Below are 5,704 nucleotides of genomic sequence, written 5' to 3' on the forward strand. Positions count from 1 at the left end.
TTAACTATTTAAAATTTTGAGAGGTCATAATCAGACTCTATAGAGATTGCTGTTTGGTTGTGCTTTTTGTGTGTTTTTGCTTTTTGTTGTGTTTTTTCACTGAATTTCAAAAAGTTGTGAAAGTGTGTTACAAAAATGTCCATCTAATTGTCCAATGTTCCGGGATCAGAGTCACTCCTTCTATCATTCTCAACCAACCTCTTCTACAAGATTTATTTCTGATTTACCATTTCCTTTCTCACATGTGTATATAAGTATTCTAGCTGTACTTGCCCCTTGTTCCATTCTTCGTTCATTTTATGGCTTTATTATTATTCCTTTACTATTATTACTATTAATTCAATTTCCTGATACTCATTCTGTTAAACTGTCTGTTAGTACTTTGAAAGGTTTATATACATTCCATGGAGTTTCAATTCTGCATATACTTGAACTGATATCAGCTTATATTTCCATAATTCATTCATCTGAAGTAACAATTTGCAAGACTGGAGACATGAAGCACCTAGACATGATTTCATTGCCCTCCATTTGGAAGATTAATCTGTAGTCAACAAGAAAGTTTAAAAATGGCTTAGAATGTATTCCTAACTACCAGTTTTTCTAAATGGCTTTGTACAGTGGTGTGTGATTATTTTATTTTACATGGGATAATATTTTCAACTACCTATAAGTATTGGCAAAAGAAGAAATATAAAATTAACTACGGTAGAGGAATATGATAGAAATAGAAGACAGATTGTATGTTTGTCAAATCTCTGATGAGTACCCATATTCAAGACTTAAAGTCATATTTCTTACTATGTTAGACATATAGGGAAAACATAAAACACCATATGATAAGGCAACTATTCATGACTTTTTAAAATGTACTTATCTGATGAAATTTACTTTATTAGCTAATGTTTTGGTTTGAAATATTGGAAGCTGAACTATTTAACAAATTTTTGAAGGCACCTACTGAAAAACACAAATGGTGGGGGGTACTATTCCTACACTTTAATGAATGGTTGAACCTGTTTGGCATTAGTGCTGGGTGAATAAATCAACTCTATTGAAACTTGCTCCCTACACTTGAAAGACTAGTAACCTCACTAAATATCATCACTTGTAAAGTGTTATTTTGGCAAATGTGATTTTTAAAAGTTTATTTGAAAAGGAATATACTTTCAGCAGATTAAATTTAGGTTATCATTTGTTTGAGAATGACAACATTTTTATACTACAGAACCAAGTTTACTGAAGTACCAGTGTTTTGAAGCACTAAGGATCTTCTCAATTAATGTTTTTTGAATTACATTTGACCTCTATGTCAAGTATTCCTAGCATTGGTAGACCAATTATGGATCTATCGTTCAGGAACTATTTTTTAGCCTGCTGATACTGGACTGAAATCATTCATTAATCATTAGGAGAAGGGTATTACAAATAATCTTGTGACATTTGTGGTCTTTTCCACTCATATGGCATGGTCATCTGAAAATTGAAAGTTTGAATTACTGTACTTTCACATTTTGTGATTTCATCTTGCATTTTAAGTTGCTTTGCATTTCCCAATTGCTCACTGCTAATTCCTGCATTTCAAGGAATTGGGGCCCTGAAATATAAGAAATGAGAAATTGAGATGGGTCTTCAATTACTTTCTCTTGGCATGTTGCATGGGCATAGGTAGGAACTTTTGCCCTAGTTATCTGATGATGCAGATAACTGGGACCTGGGATCCTAGGACCCATGGATCCTGTAGAAGAATAATACCTTTTAGACATCATATTAGCAAAATTTGAGTATAATCAGTAGGAATGCTTCAGAAATATGGAGAAAAACAATTTGGGACCAGCGAGTTAAAACAATAAACAGAGCAGCAGAGTAAAATCCCTTATAGATTAGAGGAAAACAACATTGCTTTTTTTACCATGTGAATTCAGAAGACCAAGAACACGTAGAAAGTATCACAAGTTTATACTGAAAACATTGCATTGATACTTTTTATATTCTAATATATGTTCTAATCCTGATTATTTATATTCCAATCTATTTATTGGAATAATATAAAATAATTTGTCAAATTATCAATTAATTCCAGTAAGATCCACTGTGTGAAATATAAAATCAACACATATAAATATAAAATATATAATTATCTATAAGAAAATGTTTTGCATTGTTCCGTTGTGGTTAGGGAATCAAAGGCAACTGTTTTAAAGTATTATTCCATTGCCTCTACCTCATTGTTTGGGAGAATTAGAACTAAAGCTTTACCATTCGGGGATGTACAGCTTAGAGGCAAGAGGAAACACTGTGGTTAAAACACTACCAATTTAAGGCCTAATAACGAGGAGAAACATATGGACTTCTCCTGGAGCTATGGAATATATTTGGTGATAGAAAATCAGTGGTGTAACTTCCTGCCTGGTTGGATGGTAGTCAGGCCAAGACATTAGGTAATCATGCATATGAACAACTTTTTCACCTTCTTGGCTTTAGCTACTTTTGAAATGGTAGGGTGTAATAAGCAGTTATATTTTGAAAAAATACCTTCTAGTCCGAACAGTTCTGTCTGAACTGTTCGTCTCTATATAATCCCTTGTAACTAAGATTAGTTTTGCTCCAGTAAGACAATCTATGCTGTCAGGGTAAGACATTCTGGTTGGGCTGTTCCTACATGAAGCAAGGGTAAAAGGTCAAGGAGACATTTTTGCCAGCAAGACCTCATTTGGGAAATTTTAAGCTGCAGAAATTTAGAAGTAGCTCTTAAGCAAGGCTTACTTTGAATCCATTAGCTCCACAAAGCTAAATCAGTTAATAAATAAGTACTTGAAAATCCATCACCTTTGCACCTATCTATAACGGCTTCAAAGTATGATCAAATTTCAAATGAAAAAGACTTAAAATAGTCATTTACAAAAACTTGCAAATGTGAGCAATCGAACAAACAACATAAGTTTTTTCCACCATACACAGAATTTTACAGAAATAAGATGAATAGCAATTTTGGGAACAATAAAGTTTCCTTGTTACAAATAGGCAACCAAGGATATATACCTGTCTTAAGATTGCATCATTGATTACTTAAGTTTATAGGATACTACATGCTTCAGCAGCAGGTCTACCCGAATTACAATACAGAGATTTACATGCCTCTTGCACAAGGATGATATGAAAATTTGTGAAGTATTCCATATTTTTCATTCTTCAGATGCAAGAAATGAAAAAACAGTTATTCAAAAGTTGATTACAAATATACAAGTGTAATAATATATGTAATTCATAGAAATAAAAGTTAGTTTGACATCAGTGTATTCAATCTTCACTGTTTTAGAAAGGCCTTTACATAGCATAACCTTTATAAAACTTTTGAAATAAATAACATTGTCATTTTATCCCAAAGAAATAAAATTTTATAAGGACCTAGGAATTAAAAGAATCTTAAAATGTTTCTATATGGAATGCAATCTGAAAGGACACATTTATTAATGAACGTATGTATTATAAAACAATGTCGAATTCAAAGTACTATATCTAGGAGCGAATGAAATAGATTATGGACATTATACAAACAGAATACTAAATATTTTAAAATATACTTTTTCAGACAAGCACCAGAAATATCTTTAGTTTTTGTACTACTCATTTCAACAGATAAATTAACATTTTTTCTGATTTAAAAAATCACAAACTCTATAGAAATCATTATAGATGTATACAAACAACTCAAATATATTTTGACATCAAAGTCAGGCAATTCACTTGGAAGAATACCATGGAATACATGAATTTTTAAAGTAAGGTATTGCTGTTGCTTTGTATTGTGAAAATATTTTCTATGGTCACATAGGATGGACTGGCAATTTTGAAATTAAAGAAACTTAACTGATCCATTAGGACTTAGGAGAACAATTTGTACAGCTTTCCACAACTTCAAAGAGGTAGTGATACACACTTATCCTTTTGGCAATATCAAATTCAGTTTCTTCCAAGTTGTGCTTCAGACCTGGCTTGATATAATGGTTCAATAGAAGGAGATCCAGCGTATCATTGCTAAATCTATTCCCAGCAGCAAGATGCATGGGGGTCAAGAGGCCTTTAACTTGGCCATTGGTATCTGCATCATGATGAAATAAAGAAGCCACTCTGTTATTATTCCATATATAAGTACTGTGCAGGGATGTCCAGCCATTCGCAGTTATTGCATGAATATCTGCCTTGAGCCTCCAACTCATGGACAATATCTAAGTGTCCACTGTAGGCTTCTCGATGAAGAGGGGTATACTCATCGTCATCCCTAGTAATCACATGAGTGACCTTTTTGGAAAGTAGTCTCTGCACTGTAGTAAGGCGATTATTTTCAGCAGAACAAATAAGAAATTTGCTTGGATACTATTTCATTTTTTTTGCAATTGATACCATTTCTCACTTTTTCATCTTGTTCCTCAACTTCATCAGAATTGCCTAACCAGAGACTTTGAGTGCCAGTGAGAATGAGCTGTCCATGTATTTCCCCAATAGTTCACATTGGATGATATGGTCAGAAAAATCTGGTGAATTTGCTGCATCTGTTTTTTTCACTATTATTTCTTTTCTCTTTTTTCATTTTTACTATTCTAAATTATTCTAACTGGAGAGTGGGGAATTGGTAGAGAGCAGAGGAAAGATTTTCCTCCGTATTTAAAGGTACAGACTGAAAATGAGGACCAGTGTTGTCTTCTTGTGCAGCTTATTCTAAAAATGAGAAAACAGGAAATAATGTCTTCTATGTAAATGAATTGGGATATGGCAGAGCAGAAAGTGAAATGATGCAACCAAAAATATAAAAGCAAAATAAATTATGATAATTATGGAGCAATCATATTACTTATAAGAACCATGAAAGGGAGAGAGGAAGAGAGAGACAGATGTGCAATGATTTAGCTAGCCACAAAATCCATCCCTCTCATCAAATTATAGAGCAAATAAATTTAGTTTTTAAAAGAGATGGAAATAGAATTTAAGATCAGATGTCTCCATTGTTTTAAATTATATTCTTATTATCTTAAATACTTGTACAAGGGAATTTTCATTCAACATATCAGTTTTTTAAAGTAAAATGGATCTTTATATAACTTTTCCACGCCCTTCGAAACCTCACCCCACTTTAATTTTTTCTAGTTTCATACTATCTGTATTGAATATTATACCTTCAGGCTCCTCCTCCATAACTCTCTTTATTCCTTCCTTTTGACTTTCACTCACATATTCCAAGTGATAGTTTCCTGGTATTCATTTTGTTTGAGTAAAATTCAATTTTATAAGAAATTACACCTTTGAAATACTCCTCTGCAAATAGCATGCTTTGGTTAATATTTTTGTGTAAACTTGTATAAATTTCTAGCTTCCAAATATGGCTCTGACTTAGTTCCATTAATATATTTTTAGATCTATCCATTTCGTTGCAAATAATGTAACAGTCTTCAAAATGGATGGGTTCAATCCAATTGTGTATATGTGCCACTCTTTCTCTAATCATCACTCTGCCAAAGGGCATCTGGGCTGTTTCCGTAACGTGGCTACAGTGAATAGTGCAGCAGTGAACATGATTGTGAAAGTGATTTTACTGTTACGTTTTGGAATAATTCATCACTTCCTTTGTGGGAGCAATACTCTATCCAGTTTTCCATAATAAGAACATCCTTCCCTTCATCTTCATCACAATGTATTGCAAGTCCTC

General features: G+C 32.8%; 1 pseudogene; it reads left to right on the top strand.

The window, feature by feature from the left end:
* The first annotated feature begins 3,089 nt into the window (after positions 1-3,089).
* LOC138811478 (U6 spliceosomal RNA) lies at positions 3,090-3,186 on the top strand (annotated as a pseudogene).
* Positions 3,187-5,704: the final 2,518 nt, after the last annotated feature.

The sequence above is a fragment of the Dipodomys merriami genome, unplaced genomic scaffold, assembly GCF_024711535.1.
Source record: "Dipodomys merriami isolate MVZ:Mamm:240054 unplaced genomic scaffold, mDipMer1.0.p SCAF_53, whole genome shotgun sequence".
Classification (NCBI taxonomy): Eukaryota; Metazoa; Chordata; class Mammalia; order Rodentia; family Heteromyidae; genus Dipodomys; species Dipodomys merriami.